Raw genomic sequence first — 20,992 nt, forward strand, 5'->3', positions numbered from 1 at the left:
CAGTACAGTCTTATTCAAAAGCATACAGGCAATGATCTTGCGTATTTTTATTGCATCATTCTCTTTTGATTTTATTTTGTCAAATGGTTTGATAATGATAAATAAAATATGAGTGAACACGAATGGATTTAAGCAAAACATGCACGTTTATTTCATTATTACTATCATCTGAAAACCAGACAAGTTTTACAAATGAACATCAATTAACAAGCAAGAAAAGATTACAAATGATACATGATTGAATCAATATGATATCGCTAGCCTTGATATTCTTCTAAAGAAGCAACAAAATCTGAGTAATCTTCACCGCTAACTGCGTTCACAATCTGTCCATAGTGGTCTGGCAACGGGTTGGTTATGACATTGGGTCTTGCCTCAGAGAATGACAAAACCTTATGATCAATAAGCTCTTGTACCCTTGATTGGAGAGGCTAATAATCCTCAGTAGAATGTCCTATATGCCCGACATGGTAGGCACATGAAGCATTAAGATTGTGCTTTGTGTGATACGGGCATGTAGCAGGCGAAATCTTCTTTGGAACGATTTCTCCTTGCTGAATAACGTAAGGGAGTAGTTGAGCATATGACACAGGGATTGGGTCACGATGAGGACACTTTCTATCAAACCGCATGCGCTGACCTTGACTCTGGTTTCTGTTATCTTGTTGATTCTGAGAAACTGGAGCCTGTGGAGGTTGCTGGTACTGGGACGTAACACCAGGTGGAAATGAGTAGCATAACTTAGACACCAAAGATATCTGTGATTGAGAATGAATCTAAGCAATAGCCATTGGTTGGAGCATTTGAGCAGAGTGTACCAAGGCATGATAGACTGTTTTGTGAGAAGTCTGACCATAATGAACTGCAAATGGGAGTATAGGGTGCCCTAGTATAGGCGTACTAAGGTGCAACAATAGTAGATGATGCCCCAGGGTAGGCTAACAACATCTCATGATGGTGTCCTTGATTCGGATACTGCATAACAGGATGGACCACATGCGAATGAACTTGCACATGAATTGGAGGACCCTTGTATTCAAACCTCTTCTCAACGGGCGCTTCGGTAGTGAAAGGCGTGAAGCTTAACCACTTATGATTAATGGGTTCTTGAACTCTAACCTTGAAAGGGTAACAATTCTCTATAGAATTCCCCACATATCCAGTATGATATCCACATATGGCACGAGGGTCATGCTTACGACCGTAGGGAAATCTAGAAGGCTCAATTTTTTTGGACATAATTGCCTTAACATTAACCAGTACAAGTAGCACATGTGCGTAACTCATAAGAATTATATCATAGTGAGGACTTCTCCCTTCTTGGTCATTTTTCTTCTGACTGATTTGCTTCTGCTTCAATTTCTGGTTATTTTGGGCAGGCCTTTGATGTAGAAGTACACGCTGCTCTTGAGGAAGAAGTGGCAGGACGCTTGCAGCCACTTTTGGTTTGTTATCTTTCTTCAGACTGTCTTCAATATGTTCATCAATCACAACCTGATTTAGGAAGCCTGACGTCATGCTATCCAAGAATAGCCCCAAAACCAAGTCAGCTCTGTCAATGCTCCTAGTCTCTTCCATGATCCTCAGATAAATGGTGTCGGTGAATTGTCATCTTTCTAACGGAGGAATGAATAAGGTGAGTTTTCTAGTTAACATGCATGAAGTGAAAATGAATGAATGCACATGTTATGGATGAAATGCGAATAATTATGCAGCATCCAGAGATTCAAAAGACTGGTGGTATAGCAACCCAAGTTCCAAGCATCAACATATGTACAACAATGCAATAACATAGGGTAACAACACCAATAGTCTGGATAATTTGTGTATACTGTATGATGCATGATCAAAGGTTCGACGTCCATGAGTACAAAGGTATGTAGAGGCTATGGTTTCCTGCAGAAAGATCCCACATCCCTCTCACAAGTAGGTTCTAGTCTTCAAAGGGTAATCCTAAAAAGGTCCATAGAGTCAACGACCCATTTCGAGTTACCATTGTCTTAGACGAATGACTCATCGGACAATGATGCTCCCAAAAGAATCTACTCTAGGTATGACGTCTCGTGTCAACCATAATCGTGGAATAACTCCACGGAGGTTAAACACGACTCTAGTCACATTGTTATCCCGTGTCTGTACTAAAGCTTGGGTCTAGAGTTTCTCTCTCATGTAATCAATCCCAACCCAACATGAAGTATAATAGATATCCAGGATGTGAGAATAAAATAATAAGGTAAATAGAGAATAATGTAAAACGAGTAAGGCATAAAGATAAACATCTAAAAACTAGCGAGAAAACAACCTAAACTAGGCTCGACTCCTTTTAGCAACTAGGAAGTACTCCAAGTAGAGAAGCATCCCCAGCAGAGTCACCACCTGAAGCTAGCGGAAATATACCTGAATGTATCGCACGCTCGAACATACAACAGAGTCGCCATCGAACTTTATTTATTCCAGAAGGAAAGGGAAAACACCGGTAAACCCCGGGGGAAAGATATATGCTGGGTAAGGAAGTCGGTTATGCAAGGGGGGTGTATTAGCACCCCTAACATCCATGATACTCCATGGGAACTATTTTGATTGTTCTCGCTCGAATAGGTGTTATATCTAAAGATTACTCGCAAAAGATGGGGAAAGGAAAAGGAAATAGATAAAGTTCCCGGTGAGGATTAGGGCCCTTATGCCTACATATCCTCATAGTGAAATGAGGAATTCAGAGATCCGTAGTTCAAAGAACTAGAGGTGGGAGATGAAAACAAGTTATGATCAAAGTATGGTCTGAACCAAATAATAGAGTTTTGAACTCCAACAAGGGTGAAAACATGAACCCAAGAGTAAGGAGGCTATTACCAGTACACGAGCTAGCAGGACTGCCGCTATAGGGTAATACCGAAAAAGAAGAAGAAATAAGTGTTTGGACACAGTCCCAAACATCTCTTGGTTCACAAGGTGACGCAAGAAGGAGCACAAAGAGGTCTTGATTTGGCTCAAAGATAACTGGTATATCACATGGAGTGACTGAAGGTAGAATATGAATTTATCATGGAGATGAACGGAATGAAGTGACCAAAGTCACAGAATTGAATGTTTGGTGATAAGTGACTGAAGAAGTATTATTTGAAACCGAAAGGTGAAAGTGTATTGGAATCCATAAGAGAAATGAAATTTGTACCATAGATGGAAACAACTTTAACCGATAAGTGGACTAACATGACTGTCATTATAAGGTGATTAGCCAAAAAAGAAAGGAATTAAGTGTTTGGGCATAGTCCCAAACAACTCTAGGTAGAAATGCGTACTTTACGTTAGGCGTCCTAAATAGGTGTATATGGAATTCCAAGGAAAGGGTGTTTTGATGTCGAAGAGATAGTATGTCACTGGATGAACGATTTATGATCAAAGGTAGTTAATGAATCTTAAAGGACATGGATGGTGCCCTAAGGCGAAGGGGGAATAATTAGAAGTATGCTCGCCAAGGATTCGCATCCTCGTGCCTACGTATCCTCAATGTGCGATGAGAAAGTCAGAGCAATCGTAGTTCGGGGAACCACGAGAAGTAGAGAGAGAAAGACATACTATGAAGAGTATAATTTGTACCAACAGAATAGTATCAAAAAGTTATTTGTGTAAGCAACGGGGACTCCCTAGACAAACCTAATTTTAGAGGTTAACTTCCATGAAGTAAGGAGAGAGAGATATTTGTCTAAGAAACAGGGACTCACAAGACAAGCACCACTTCAAGGAATGATTGCAGTACTGTATAGTACAAGGAATAGTATATCACTGGATGGGGAATAAACAGTTCGAGATTAAAGAATGATAGTATCTTGGATCCAAGAAGGAGATAAACTCTGAATTAAAGAGCTAGGTAGGCATTTACCAGTATGTGGGCTAGTAAGGCCGCCACTATAGGGTAAAGCCAAAAAGAAAGACTGAATTAAATGTTTGGGCCTAGTCCCAAACAACTCTCGATTGATGAGACATACTATCGCTAGATCATCCTAAAAGGATAGATAAGGAGTCTAAGGAGAAGTATGATTGATCTCACAAATATGGTATTAATATAATGAATGAATAATGATTGATTGATAAATAGGGTAGCTCGTGAAGAAACTGGTTTCTCCTACCTAGATATCCTTATAGTGCAATGAGGAAATCAGAGCTTTCGTAGTTCATCCAACTAGGGCCGAAAGCAAGGTGATTGAAGGCAAAAGAATGTGATTGAATGACTGGATAAAAGTGAATAGAAATAGAGAGTAAGTAAAAGAGAGACTTGACAGTCGATTTATAGGAATCACACTAAAGTCTATGAATAAGGGCGAACACTTTGAATATTTGAGGTTTACGCCTCATACACAAAGTCTCTCTAGATAAGGATAGGAGAAACTCTGTATCATCATTCTCTATTACTTATGGCTCATAGCGCATGATACTTCTCTTAACTGACAAGTTGTTGGTGAAGAATCTTCATTGTTGATCCTTGTGTTGATGTTGATTTGTGTGAAGAAGACTTGGTAGTTTAATCGATTAGAATTGTACTAAAGTCTATGAATAAGTGCGAACGCTTTGAATATTTGGGGCCTACGCCTCATACGCAAAGTCGCTCTAGACAAGGATAAGAGAAACCATGTCTCATCATTCCCTATTGCTTAAGGCTTGTTTCATATAATTTGAATCATTACCAAGTGTTGACCTTTGATTTGTTTTGTATAATCCTAAGGGTCAGTCAAATCGGACTGTGGGATTATACAAGTTCAAAGGATTTTATTGATCAAAATTGCTTTTGATCAATTTAATCGTAGGGTTCAGGTTTGATTAGAAAACTAGGTTAGAACTTAATCTAATGGTTAGAATTAATCAAGCTGATCTAAGGGATCATGTTATAGTCGATTAAAAATTCTATGTTAGAATCCTAAGGGAACATGGGATTATATGTCTAAAAATCAAAATCAACCCTAAAGGGTAAAATGGTCATTTTACAAAGATGTTAATATTGAATTAATTCTTTAATCATGAAAATATAATTGGAAACAATCCTAAATCCTAAATTATTCTAATTGTTCTAACATTCTAGAAAATCATCTAATTATCTAATCAATTCCTAATTTTTCTAAATCTAATTAAACTACTCAAATATATTTCTAAAAGTTCTAGTTAGCTATTTACTAATCAAGAATTAAGTTTCAATCATACTAATCTAATTTTAACCTAATTAACTATTCAATACTTAAGCTCTAATCACTAAGTGAGTCCTAACTATTAAACTAATATCCTAATTGTTAAGCTAAAATCCTAATTGCTGATGAAATCCTTAACAAACAAATACCCTAATTTAATTGCTAACCCTAACCAACAACCACAAACCAGGCCTAGTAGTGGAGTGGTGAAGGGAATCTGGATGGGCTTATTGGATTGAAGCCCATCCTAATCAATCAGCTAAAAACGAGAAAAAAAGGATGGAATTGGAGTTTGTGAGGTAATATCAGATTATCAGCTACCTCTACCTCTGTTAATGATGAAAATATGATGCTAGTTTTGTTTTAATGTTTTGTAAATAGTTCTACAATCTGGCATTAGATACGGTGAATGATAAATAAAAAGAAAAAGTGTTCTATTGAACTCCCAAAGATCACTCTGTCTCATTTCCTGAGAATGTCCAAGGAGGGAAGTTGGTAGTTTGTTCGGACAGAACCGCAGTCCATTGTCCATACAATAAAACCTTAACATTATTGGATATTATAGCCTTGCCTCTGTACCATGATCACAATCTTGTTTATTTTATTTTCCTAAATATTATTGTAAATTAGTTCTCCAACCTGTATTTTTTTAGCTGGTTGATTCCATCAGTCAACAATAAAATGTTGGTTGTTGGATTACATTGTTGTATTGTAGCTTATGAAATAAGATTTTAATATTTATCACAAATTTTGATTATCAGATTTTGTGTCTTTATTACGTGATGTTTAACTTATACTTTCTCCCGAGATCCTTATTATAAGAAAAAATTCACGTTACATAATTATTCAATGCATCAATTCCCCCCATGATCCACACGGTTCCCAGCCCATGATCCACACGGTTCCCAGCGGATTATTACAAACGGAAGACATGAACACGGACTTCGCAGCTGCGCAGACGGTGAAGCTTTCGCCACCGTCCTCCTTCCATCTTCTTTTCGTCTCCGCTCCACTGCTTCTCGCTTCAGTCACACTTCTCTTCTTCTGTTCTATTTCTGTTTCTCTGTTTTTTTCTGCTGTTCTGTGAATTCAGATTTTATCTGTTGCAGCTTGTTGAAGATTTTTGTTGGAGATAACGGTTGAACGTGGATGGAGGGGGAATAGAGGATGAAAAAGGTGTTTTGGAAGATCGTTTCTGATATATTTTGTTTGGTTCTATAGGTTTTAGGGGTTTAGGATTCTGTTGAGAGAATTGGAGAGGGAAGGTCGAGGTACTGTGAGGATTTCTTGGTTTTAAGTTGCTGGTTCTGTTAGCGAGAGTTGCAGGGTGAAGGTCTGATGCAGAGATAGGAGTTTGCAGAATGTGCTTCTCTGATGCAGAAGCTTGCAGATTAGGGTCGAGAATCTGTGGAATGCAGCAGATGAAAAATAGAGTGCCGACCCTTGAAGTGTGAAGAATGGTAAGCATTTATAGAACTTCAATTGCTCCTCTCTCTCAATTTGTTTTTCTGTTTTGGTTTTCAGTTTTCAATTCAGTTAGGTTGTTAGGAGTTGGTTAGAGGTTTGTTAAGTTGGTTATGATGTTGTTGGAGATTAATTCTGTTATGTGTTATGATATTTTCTATTGTGAAGTTGCAACAACAGTTTTTGATGAGAAAACCCTTTTTTCTTCTAAGTTTTTCCTTTTAAATTCTGTTGGAAAGTGAAAGTGCATTCAAACTAAATCCAGTTAGTTAAAAAAAATGGTTACATTATTATCCAGTTAGTTATGGGATCGATTACGCAGTCAGTTACGAAATGGTTAGTTTTGGTTACAAATTCTGTTAGAAAGTTCTATTAAATTGTTAATTCCATTGGCAAAATGATGCTAAGTGGTGAGTCTGTTATTAAAGGATGTTATAGTCATCCATTGTATTGGAACAAACTTGTTAGCTTGTTAGATGTTAACAAATTGTCAGTTTGTGATGTAGGAAATGAGATTGGTTGATGCGAATCAAATGCCAGCATTCACCCTGCAATGAACCGATCCCTTATTTTGAAGGTAACAGTTAGCACAAAATTGCCACGATTCGTAATCGGTTTGTTTAGTTAGTGTCAAATGTCATTAGGAATTGAAATGAAATTGTAACATAAAGCTCCAATTTTTAATTGAAACCATAACTGAACTGTATGCCATGTTGTTATGCTATTAGTTAGTAACTAGTTTGCTACTAAATGGTATTTTGGGAATGGAATTTAACGTACACGAGCTTTGGATTGTTAGTGTGATGAAACTGACATTCAACTTGCTATTACAGAAAAACCAGTTAGCTCAAATTATGGGAATTAATGGACGACTGCTAAAACAGTAATGTCGGTTCTAACGTTGGATTAGTGGTTTTCCACTTGGTTTGTAGAAGTAATATGGTTTACAAATAAGCTAACATTGTTATTTAGTACATTATACTGGCTTGTGCATCACTATTATGAGCTTAAACAGTGAATGAAATTGTGTATTGCAGTGCAGTTAAAATTCCCAGCCGACTTCGAAATGTCGTGTTGCGAAGTTTTAAAGGATATCCCGCTGCTATAGATTAACCATTAGCCAAGGTCTTAAGTCAAGTTTTGGTAAGCACCGTTAGAAAAATCGGAAAGTTGTTATATGTTGTAAGTTGTGACTTATGCCAATGAGATTAGTTAATGACTCTATTTCCATCCTTCCTAACTCCCTACTGTTATTAGCTATAGCTCCTGGCTTTATTTATGCGTGTACATAGACTCATGGCTGTCCTGTTTGAACTTGTTGGTTAAATTTCATGCTTGTTAATATAGGGTTGCTATGCTTGTTTTGTTATTTCTATTGTAATGAATGGAATGTGCCAATAAGTTAGTCTCCACTTGCTATTCTTAAAATGCATTGAATTATGGGATGCTTGGAACCTGGCCATGCAATGCACTTCTATGCTTGAATTTTAGATCTTGTAATGAACTTATCTTGGTGTCGATTTGAAATGTTGCTAAGTTGATTAGTGATATTGCCATGTGATGAATATGATGCTTGTTGAATAAAATGATGTGGTTATTTGGTAATGCATTGGTTTTACATGCTTGATATGTTATGGCTTTTTTCGTAGGCTTCACTTGGCATGGTGGGCAAAATTGCAAGTCAACTTCAAGGCAAGAAAGGCAAGTTCAAGATATGATGACCAATTTGGCAAAAGCTTGATTAATGGAGTAAATGGTGGCCATGGATGATAATGAGATGCTACAATGATGAAGATGTAATTAGTGTTAAGATCCTAGGGTGCAAAAATGATGGTTGACTTTGGTCAATTGTTTGACCAAAAAGTCAACAATTGACCAAAAGTCCAACATTTTGTAAAATGAATTTTGATTTATTTTTGTAAAGAACAAGGCACGCTTTGATAAATGAATTAAGAATTCATGTTTTAAATGTAATGATCTTGAAGTTATATGGATTGAAAACTTGACCTTTTTTTTGCTTATGCATGTATTTCCCTTTTTTAATTCATCGAAATATGATCACATGATGCCACAAACATTACCTTGGCCAGACTACATAAATGAAACCACTAGATAAGGGCCCCTGTGAATCATGATGAACCAAGGACAAATAATAGATCAAAGATCAATGCATTAGTGTGATCAATAACTCAAAGGATCAAAGACCAAGGAATTTAAAAGTACCACGTGCACATCACAAGTGGACCAAGAAAGACCAGATATGAATGCATGTGTCTGTATGTTTGAACCCAATCTTGAGCCAGACGAAAACCTAAACATATGGACATATGGGCCAAATGAAAAAGTCTTATGCCTGAAGCCAAAATTAATGATTGATGATGCAAAATGAGATGGTCAAGAACCCCCTCCCCATGAATTAAGATTTTAGTCAACCTTAAGATCGGAAAGTCAACCTCCAATAGCCCACAGAGACCAAGTATTCCTCACTAGGTTTTCATAATGCATTCTTCCAATACAAAGTCTTTGAATGATACAAGATGCTCTATAAGCAAATCTCCAATTTATGAGCCTCAATTAGGGTTTTGATGGTCAAGACAAAGTCCAAAGAAAATCCTTGAGGCCTTACAACCAAATCATCAGGACATTAGGGTTTGAAACCCCTGAGGAGTACCACGATAAGGCTTTCTTGAATCCCTGCCTCAATGACCCAACAATTAGGGATTCACTCCCATGATGAGTATGTGAATAGCCATGTCATGCTTCTAGAGTTTGATCCACAAGTAAACCTTAGTTTTGCAAGCCATGGGCTTTGAATCTATGATGATCAATTAGCAAGTGTCAATATGAATGAATGATCCACATCAATACAAATGGATCTCAAGTAATAGGTTAGATGAAAAGAAAAAAGGGATTGCAAATTTTGGGGTACAATAGTTATGTTGGGAAAAACTCATTAATGCTGTATTTAAATTGTAAAGGGACTTATAATATGGGGCAAATATTTTTGGCAAAATGATTTATAAATTGGGATAAAGGGAGTAGAAGTTTACAATGTGTCAAAAAAACATAGAAGGAAGAACAAATGGATAATGAAATTCGAACTCTTAGATTAGTATTTTTTTAAATGACTAAACTTACTTTAATTTCTTATATATTGAGATTCTCCATTCATAATATAACACGTGGAGTTAATGTCTCATTTCTTAATAAATAAATGTATGACAAGCTCATTATTTAGTGGAGGATCTGAACGGGACGTTAAGTTTTTGACACATGTCACCTAACGAATGGAAAAAAGCACCAACAGTACCATTTGAAATGCACCTAACTTTTATCCTTTTTTAAAAAAAACAATTAAATTACAAAAATTGAAAAAAAAAGACTTAAATTTATAACCTTATGTGTCTATATATATATATATATATATATATATATATATATATATATATATATATATATATATATATATATATATATATATATATATCTTAGAATTTATAAGAAGAGATAGTAATAAATGGTAGATGTTATGTTGGGAAAAAGTCATTAATATTGTATTGGAATTGTAAAGGGACTTATAATTTGGGACAAATATTTTTGGAAAAATGATTTATAATTTGGAATAAAGGGAGTAGAAGTTTACAATGTGTCAAAAAAACATAGAAGGAAGAATAGATGGTGAATGAGATTCGAACTCTTGAATTAGTATTTTTTTACAGGACTAAACTTACATAAAATTGATTATATAATGAAATTCTCCATTCATAATATAACACGTGGATTTAATGTTCCATTTTTTAATAAATAAATGTACCAAAAGCTCATGCTTTGGAGGAGGATCTGAACATGACGTTAAGTTTTGGACACATTTCACCTTATAAATGGAAAAAAGCACCAACAGTACCATTGAAACTCCATCTAACTTTTATACTTTATTTAAATAAACAATTAAGTTACAAAATTTGAAATAAAAAAGACTTTTATATATATATATATATATATATATATATATATATATATATATATATATATATATATATATATATATATATATATCTTGGAATTTGTAAGAAGAGATATGTATAAATCATAGATGTTATGTTGGGAAAAAGTCATTAATGTTGTATTGGAATTGTAAATGGACTTATAGTTTGGGACAAATATTTTGGGAAAAATTATTTATAATTTGAGATAGAGGGAGTAGAAGTTTACAATGTGTCAATATAAACCTAGAATGAAGAACAGATGGTGAATGAGATTCGAACTCTTAGATTAACATTTTTTTAAAGCACTAAAGTTACTTAAAATTGCTTATATATTGAGATTCTCCATTCATAATATAACACATTGAGTTAGTGTCCCATTTTTTAATAAATAAATGTACGACAAGCTTATGATTTGGTGGAGGATCTGAATGTGACATTAAGTTTTTGATAGATGTCACATTATAAATGGAAAAACGCACACACAGTACTATTGGAACTGCACCTAACTTTTATCCTGTTTTTAAATAAACAGTTAAATTACAAATATTGGAATAAAAAAAACTTAAATTTAGAACCTTATATATATATATATATATATATATATATATATATATATATATATATATATATATATATATATATATTTATAATAATAATAATAAGAGATAGTAATAAATGATAGATATTACGTTGGAAAAAAGTCATTAATGTTGTATTGGAATTGTAAAGGGACTTATAATTTGGGATAAATATTTTTGGCAAACTGATTTATAATTTGAGATAGAGGGAGTAAAAGTTTCCAATGAGTCAAGAAAACAAAGAATGAAGAATAAATGGAGAATGAGATTTAAACTCTTAGTTTAGAATTTTTTAAAGGACTAAACTTCCTTAAAATGGTTTATATATTAAGATTCTCCATTCATAATATAACACGTGGAGTTAATGTCCCATCTTTTAATAAATAAATGTATGACAAGCTCATGATTTGGTGGAGGATCTGAACGTGACGTTATGTTTTTGACACATGTCACCTTATGAATGGAGAAAAGCATCAAGAATTCAATTAGAACTTCACCTAACTTTTATCCTTTTCTTAAATAAACAATTAAACTATAAATATTGAAAAAAAGAAGTTAGAATTTGTAAGAAGAGATAGGTATAAATGATAAATGTTATGTTGGGAAAAAGTTATTAATGTTGTATTGGAATTGTAAAGGGACTTATAATTTGGGAAAATTATTTTTGGAAAAATGATTTATAATTTGGGATAGAGTGAGTAGAAGTTTATAATGTGTCAATAAAACATTGAATGAAGCACATATGGTAAATGGGATTCGAACTCTTAGATTAGTATTTTTTTAAAGGACTAAGGTTACTTAAATTGCTTATATACTGAGATTCTCCATTCATAATATAACACGTGGAGTTAGTGTCCCATTTTTTAATAAATAAATGTACGAAATGCTGATACTTTGGTGCAGGATCTGAACGTGACGTTAAGTTTTGGACACATGTCACCTTATAAATGGAAAAAAGCACCAACAGTACCATTGGAACTGCAGCTAACTTTTACCCTTTATTTAAATAGACAATTATGTTACAAAATTTGAAATACAAAAAGACTTATATATATATATATATATATATATATATATATATATATATATATATATATATATATATATATATATATATATATATATATATATATATATATATATATATATATATATATATATATATATATATATATATATATATATATATATATATTATATATATATATATATATATATATATATATATATATATATATATATATATATATATATATATCTTAGAATTTGTAAGAAGAGATAAGTATAAATGATAGATGTTATGTTGGGAAAAAATCATTAATATTGTATTGGAATTGTAAAGGGACTTTTAATTTGGAACAAATATTTTTGGAAAAATGATTTATAATTTGGGATAGAGGGAGTAGAAGTTTACAATGTGTAAATAAAACATATAATGAAGAATAGCTGATGAATGAGATTTGATTTCTTAGATTAACATTTTTTTAAAGGACTAAAGTTACTTAAAATTGCTTATATACTGAGATTCTCCATTCATAATATAACACGTGTAGTTAATGTCCCATTTTTTAATAAATAAATATACGCTAAGGTTATGATATGGTGGAGAATCTAAATGTAACACTAAGTTTTTGACAAATGTCACATTATAAATGGAAAAACGCACACACAGTACCATTGGAATTGCATTTAACTTTTATTTAAATAAACAATTAAATTACAAATATTGGAATAAATAAGAAGAGATAGTAATAAATGATAGATGTTATATTGAGAAAAAATCATTTATATTGTATTGGAATTGTAAAGCGACTTATAATTTGGCACAAATTTTTTTGGAAAAATGATTTATAATTTGGGATAAACATTTTTGAAAAAATGATTTATGATTTTGGATAGAGGGATTAGAAGTTTACAACATGTGAATAAAACTTAGAATGAAAAACAAATGGTGAATGAGTTTCGAACTCTTAGATTAGCATTTTTTTAATGGAAAAAAGTTACTTAAAATTGCTTATATACTGAGATTCTCCATTCATAATATAACACGTGGAGTTAATGTCCAATTTTTTAATAAGTAAATGTACGACAAGCTCATGATTTGATAGGGGTCTGAATGTGATATTAAGTTTTTGATAGATATCACACTATAAATGGAAAAACACACGCACAGTTCCATTGGAACTGCACCTAACTTTTATACTTTTTTTAAATAAACAATTAAATTACAAATATTGGAATAAAAAAGGCTTAAATTTATAACCTTAAATATATATATATATATATATATATATATATATATATATATATATATATATATATATATATATATATATATATATATATATATATATATATATATATATATATATATATATATATATATATATATATATATATATATATAAAGAAGAGAAAGTAATAAATGATAGATATTATTTTTGGAAAAAGTCATTAATGTTGTAATGAAATTGTAAAGGGACTTATAATTTGGTACAAATATTTTAGGAAAATTAATCTATAATTTGGAACAAATATTTTGGAAAAAATGATTTATAATTTGGGATAGAGGGAGTAGAAGTTTACAATGTGTCAATAAAACATAGAATGAAGAACAGATGGTGAATGAGATTCGAACTCTTAGATTATCATTTTTTTAAAGAACAAACGTTACTTAAATTGCCTATATACTGAGATTCTCCATTCATAATATAACACGTAGATTCTCCATTCATAATATAACATGATTTGGTGAAGGATCTGAATGTGACATTAAGGATTTTACAGATGTCACATTAAAAATGGAAAAACGCACACACTGTACCGTTGGAACTGCACCTAACTTTTATATTTTTTTAAATAAACAATTAAATTACAAATATAGGAATAAAAAAGGCTTAAATTTTGAACCTTATATATATATATATATATATATATATATATATATATATATATATATATATATATATATATATATATATATATATATATATATATATATATATAAAGAAGAGATAGTAATAAATGATATATGTTATGTTGGGAAAAAGTCATTAATGTTGTAATGGAATTGTAAAGGGACTTATAATTTGGGACAAATATTTTTGAAAAAATGATTTATAATTTGGGATAGAGGGAGTAGAAGTTTACAATGTGTCAATAAAACATAGAATGAAGAACAAATGGTGAATGAGATTCTCTATTCATAATTTGGGATAAAGGGAGTAGAACTTTAGCATTTTTTTAAAGGATTAAAGTTACTTAAATTTCTTATATACTGAGATTCTCCATTCATAATATAACACGTGGAGTTAATGTCCCATTTTTTAAAAATAAGGGTACGACATGCTCATTATTTGGTGAAGGATCTGAATGTGACATTAAGGTTTTGACCGATGTCACATTAAATATGGAAAAATGCATACACAATACCATTGGAACTGCAACTAACTTTTATATTTTTTTAAATAAACAATTAAATTACAAATATTGGAATAAAAAAGGCTTAAATTTATAACCTTAAATATATATATATATATATATATATATATATATATATATATATATATATATATATATATATATATATATATATATATATATATATATATATATATATATATATATATATATATATATATATATATATATATATATATATATATATATATATATATATATATATATATATATATATATATAGAAGAGATAGTAATAAATGATAGATGTTATGTTTGGAAAAAAGTCATTAATGTTGTAATGAAATTGTAAAGGGACTTATAATTTGAGACAAATATTTTTGGAAAAATGCTTTATAATTTGGAACAAATATTTTGGAACAAATGATTTATAATTTGGGATAGAGGGAGTAGAAGTTTACAATGTCTCAATAAAACATAGAATGAAGAACAAATGGTGAATGAGATTCTAACTCTTAAATTAACATTATTTTAAAGGACTAAAGTTACTTAAATTGCTTATATACTGAGATTTTCGAATCATAATATAACACGTGGAGTTAATGTCCCATTTTTTAATAAATAAATGTAGGGCAAGTTCATGATTTGATAGGGATCTGAATGTGACATTAAGTTTTTGACAAATGTCATACTATAAATGAAAAAATACACGAACAGTACCATTGGAACTGCACCTAACTTTTATACTTTTTTAAATAAGCAATTAAATTACAAATATTGGAATAAAAAAGGCTTAAATTTATAACCTTATATATATATATATATATATATATATATATATATATATATATATATATATATATATATATATATATATATATATATATATATATATATATATATATATATATAAAGAAGAGATAGTAATAAATGGTAGATGTTATATTGGGAAAAAGTCATTAATGTTGTAGTGGATTCAGAAAGGGACTTATAATTTGGGACAAATATTTTTGAAAAACTGATTTATTATTTTGGATAGAGGGAGTAGAAGTTTACAATGGGTCAATAAAACTTAGAATGAAGAAGAGATGGTGAATGAGATTCGAACTCTTAGATTAACATTTTTTTAAAAGACTAAAGTTACTTAAATTGCTTATATATAGAGATTCTCCTTAAATTGCTTATATACTGAGATTCTCCATTCATAATATAACACGTGGAGTTAATGTCCCATTTTTTAATAAGTAAATGTACGACAAGCTCATGATTTGATAGGGGTCTGAATGTGATATTAAGTTTTTGATAGATGTCACACTATAAATGGAAAAACACACGCACAGTTCCATTGGAACTGCACCTAACTTTTATACTTTTTTTTAAATAAACAATTAAATTACAAATATTGGAATAAAAAAGGCTTAAATTTATAACCTTAAATATATATATATATATATATATATATAAAGAAGAGAAAGTAATAAATGATAGATATTATTTTTGGAAAAAGTCATTAATGTTGTAATGAAATTGTAAAGGGACTTATAATTTGGTACAAATATTTTAGGAAAATTACTCTATAATTTGGAACAAATATTTTGGAAAAAATGATTTATAATTTGGGATAGAGGGAGTAGAAGTTTACAATGTGTCAATAAAACATAGAATGAAGAACAGATGGTGAATGAGATTCGAACTCTTAGATTATCATTTTTTTTAAAGAACAAACGTTACTTAAATTGCCTATATACTGAGATTCTCCATTCATAATATAACACGTAGATTCTCCATTCATAATATAACATGATTTGGTGAAGGATCTGAATGTGACATTAAGGATTTTACAGATGTCACATTAAAAATGGAAAAACGCACACACTGTACCGTTGGAACTGCACCTAACTTTTATATTTTTTTAAATAAACAATTAAATTACAAATATAGGAATAAAAAAGGCTTAAATTTTGAACCTTATATATATATATATATATATATATATATATATATATATATATATATATATATATATATATATATATATATATATATATATATATATATATATATATATATATATATATATATATATATATATAAAAGAAGAGATAGTAATAAATGATATATGTTATGTTGGGAAAAAGTCATTAATGTTGTAATGGAATTGTAAAGGGACTTATAATTTGGGACAAATATTTTTGAAAAAATGATTTATAATTTGGGATAGAGGGAGTAGAAGTTTACAATGTGTCAATAAAACATAGAATGAAGAACAAATGGTGAATGAGATTCTCTATTCATAATTTGGGATAAAGAGAGTAGAACTTTAGCATTTTTTTAAAGGATTAAAGTTACTTAAATTTCTTATATACTGAGATTCTCCATTCATAATATAACACGTGGAGTTAATGTCCCATTTTTTAAAAATAAGGGTACGACAAGCTCATTATTTGGTGAAGGATCTGAATGTGACATTAAGGTTTTGACCGATGTCACATTAAATATGGAAAAATGCATACACAATACCATTGGAACTGCAACTAACTTTTATATTTTTTTAAATAAACAATTAAATTACAAATATTGGAATAAAAAAGACTTAAATTTATAACCTTATATATATAAGAAGAGATAGTAATGAATGATAGATGTTATGTTGGGAAAAAATCATTAATGTTGTATTGGAATTGTAAAGAGACTTATAATTTGGGACAAATATTTTTCGAAAAATGATATATAATTTGGGATAAAGGGAGTAGAAGTTTACAATGTGTCGATAAAACATAGAATGAAGAACATATGTGGAATGAGATTCGAACTCCTAGATTAATTTTTTTTTAAAGGGCTAAAGTTACTTAAATTGCTTATATAATTGCTTATATATTGAGATTCTCCATTCATAATATAACATGTGGAGTTAATGTCCCATTTTGTAATAAATAAAGGCACGACAAGCTCATGATTTGGTGGAGGATCTGAATGTGACATTAAGTTTTTGACAGATGTCACATTATAAATGGAAAAATGCACACACTGTACCATTAGAACAGTAAATGAAATGAATGCAATAAATAAAGCAGCATATAGCAACCAACATCCTAATCCTAGAGAGCGCTAGGAGAGACTCGCTTAGGGAAGAAGGACCAGCACAGGTCAACTTCTCTGTTAGATCCCCAGCAGAGTCGCCAGCTGTCGCATTACGCGAAAAACCGGCGGGAAAACAAGAACAACAGAGCCGCCACCGTGCGTTATTTATCCCAAAAGAGGGAAAGGAAACGCTCAGAGTAAACCTGGAAAAGACGTGGTCTCGCGACCAAAGAGAATGGGATCGGGAGTCGGTTATGCGAAGGGAAGGTATTAGCACCCCTACGCATCCGTCGTACTCGACGGGATCCACGCACAATAGGAAGGGAAAATGGTTGCTAAAAACACTGCTCACACACACACATACTGGCTGAAGGAGACACAAGAAAACAGACTGAAACTGACTCGGCAGGATATCGCATCCTGGGCCTACTTAGTCTATCAAGCATAGACATCAGAGTCTAAGTAGGTCGGACGGGGAAAACAACACATGCTCGCTAGGATGTCGCATCCTATGCATACGTATCTCCTTTGGACGAAGGAGAATCAGAGCATTCGTAGCTCGGCTAACACGCACACAAACAAACACAGGCAAAGGCAAACGTGGAGCCTGAATGCCAATCACTGGGCTTACATCAGCATCCGAACCAAACACACGCACACTGGAACCCGAATGCCACTCGATGGACTTACATCAGCTTCCAAGCACACAACAACACAAAACGAAGACACAGGCAGAAGAAAGGTCTCGATTGCAACTAGGGCAAGAGAACGGGAAGGTCTCAATCGCAACGAGGGCGAGAGAAAAGAATTAGTGTTAGTTGTTAGTCAAACTCGACAAGACATCGCATCTCGTGCCTACGTATCTCATCTGGACATGAGAATCAGAGTTGCCGTAGTTCGGCTTACGCACGCCAAACAACACAGAACACACAAACAAACAAGGGTGGCAAACATGGAGCCCGACAACCAATTGATGGAATTATGTCGGCATCCAAACCAAAACACACTCAAAAGGGCAAACATGGAGCCCGACAACCAATTGATGGAATTATGTCAGCATCCGAACCCAAAGCACACAACAGCATGCAACAATCAAACAAACAAACAACAACATGCTAGGGAGTCGGGGACTCGAGCCTAGCATTTGTCAAACAACGCACACAATAAAAGAAAAAGGCGCCCGGAGAGATCAGCTCAATCTCCTGCCTACATACTTCATCTGGTGTGAAGATCAGGGCGATGTAGTTCCCCTACGCAGGAACTGCATTGCTAACCAGAAACCAGGGAAGGACACACTACTAGGGAGCTGGACTCGAGCCTAGTGTTGTCATGCATCGTTTACCCTAAGTTCGGTTTTCTATTCTACTTGCATAAGCAAACTACTCCTATCCAGGAAAGAAGCAAGCACACAAGCATACAAAATAATTCAAGCATACATCAAATGAGAACAAGCATCTCAAACAGATATCCACATAACACGCACTATAGCCAAACAAGGGGGCTCAATCAATAGGTTTGACTGCCGAAGCGAGTCGTCTGTACGGGCTGGGTTTGCTCTTAACCTTGCCATTACGAGGCTAAGGTGAAGCAGATGAAAGGATGAAGTGAGGATGAGACCTCACAGCTCTTATCCCTGACCAGGGAGAGCTTCTGACAAATGAGCATGGGTCCAGAATGGGGGAACCCTTCTATACTCAGAGACTCCGACACAATGTGCACTGCACAAGATCTTGGGCTTGGATCTCAATGCTACAACCATGTAATGGGAGCAAGGAGAAGACTCACAGAATAGTGGGGGATAGATTGCTTATCCCTACCTTCCACCAATTGCCTCTTTTAGAGGACTTTCACCTGCTTGGCACGAAAAATAAACAACCACAATCATTGCCTCTTAAGGAGGACTTCAGACAGTTTGCCCGGTCAAATAACAGACCGGGTCTCCAGACTACATGAAGTTAGGAAGTTATACCTCAATGCAAGTTGCTTAAGCAAAGCAAAGCAAAAGTTCACAAGGAACTGAGCAACTAAAAGTACCTGGAAACAATCAAACACAGTTAGTACTCAGACAGACAAAGATAAACAGCAAGTATTAATCATCCAGACTATACAAACTAATGCACAACAAAGCAAGCTCAAAGCTCAATCCCAAACTTCACAACCTACAAAACAAAGTTATATTAGTGTACAAACATCAAACAACATCAATTGAATTGACTTGGATCATTCTCCATTCACATTGCACCTTTTCATCCTGAAAAATCAATCAAATGTTAGCAACTAGACCACTAGGCCAAGCCTAGGGTCCAAAGGCAAGAAAAATTCCTAAACAGCAAGGTATCCCTAACCAAACTCAAATTAATGTCAAACAAGAGCCAACACAATTAGTCCCATGTTCATATCATTCATTATATTCATTCCATGCACAAAACAAGGCAAACTAGTTCAAATGAAGCACCAAACATTCAAACAGAACTATTGCATTCAAATCCATATCACAACAATTCTAAAAATTCTCAAATAATTTACACCTAAACAGGGGATATTCCAGGTCTAGCATGTCAAATTTTAGCCTAATTGGACCAAGGGAACTATGTCAATGAAAACCAACAAAAACAGACACAATTACATGCTCCAAATCACAACATCAACACATGCTTCCACTTCAAAAATTCATAACTCAATGAAAACAGTAAAGAAATGAGTGAGACCAAAACAGGGATGTCACATCATGTGTCTACAACATTCATATCAAATTTCATGATCATTCAATACCATATGAGCATTTCACATTAAATCTACCAACATGTGTCACATGAACTTGCACAATTGACCAATCAGAGATGAAAAATAGCAATCAATTTGAAAATGCTACATAAAATTCCACAAAAATTCACATAACCTCTTAACATGTTAATCAACCATCATGCAAAATTTCACATTATTCTAACAAGCCTAGGTCACTCAAAAAAATCCAGCAAGTTGGCATAATGAGGTGTGACACAAATTGTCACACCTAAGTTCCAAAATTTGTAACTCAATGACCAGGTATTAAAAATTCATGAAATTTACATGTAAATAAGCATCAACCAGTCCACAATCATCACAAAAAATTTCAAGAATTTATTTGCAACTATCAGAATTTCATGAACAAAATGGCAAAGTGTATCAAATTTACATACATGTGAAAGAACCCTAAGTCATACACAAATATTACCATGCACAACTTTGACCAATAGGTCAAAAAACATCTACAGTCAACAAGGAAGTCAAAGAAACGACTCTCATAT

General features: G+C 32.6%; 1 long non-coding RNA gene across 3 annotated transcripts; it reads left to right on the top strand.

Moving 5' to 3' along the window:
* The first annotated feature begins 5,290 nt into the window (after positions 1-5,290).
* On the top strand, positions 5,291-8,575 carry LOC127127599 (uncharacterized). 3 transcript variants are annotated; one of them, XR_007805377.1, is made up of 4 exons: positions 5,291-6,637; positions 7,148-7,218; positions 7,475-7,784; positions 8,291-8,575. It is a non-coding gene; the product is annotated as an uncharacterized LOC127127599 (long non-coding RNA). The 3 variants fall into 3 exon arrangements; XR_007805376.1 differs by having other exon boundaries at positions 7,679-7,784; XR_007805375.1 differs by lacking the exon at positions 7,475-7,784.
* The last annotated feature ends 12,417 nt before the right edge of the window (positions 8,576-20,992 follow it).

This window comes from Lathyrus oleraceus, chromosome 3, assembly GCF_024323335.1.
Source record: "Lathyrus oleraceus cultivar Zhongwan6 chromosome 3, CAAS_Psat_ZW6_1.0, whole genome shotgun sequence".
Taxonomy (NCBI): domain Eukaryota; kingdom Viridiplantae; phylum Streptophyta; class Magnoliopsida; order Fabales; family Fabaceae; genus Lathyrus; species Lathyrus oleraceus.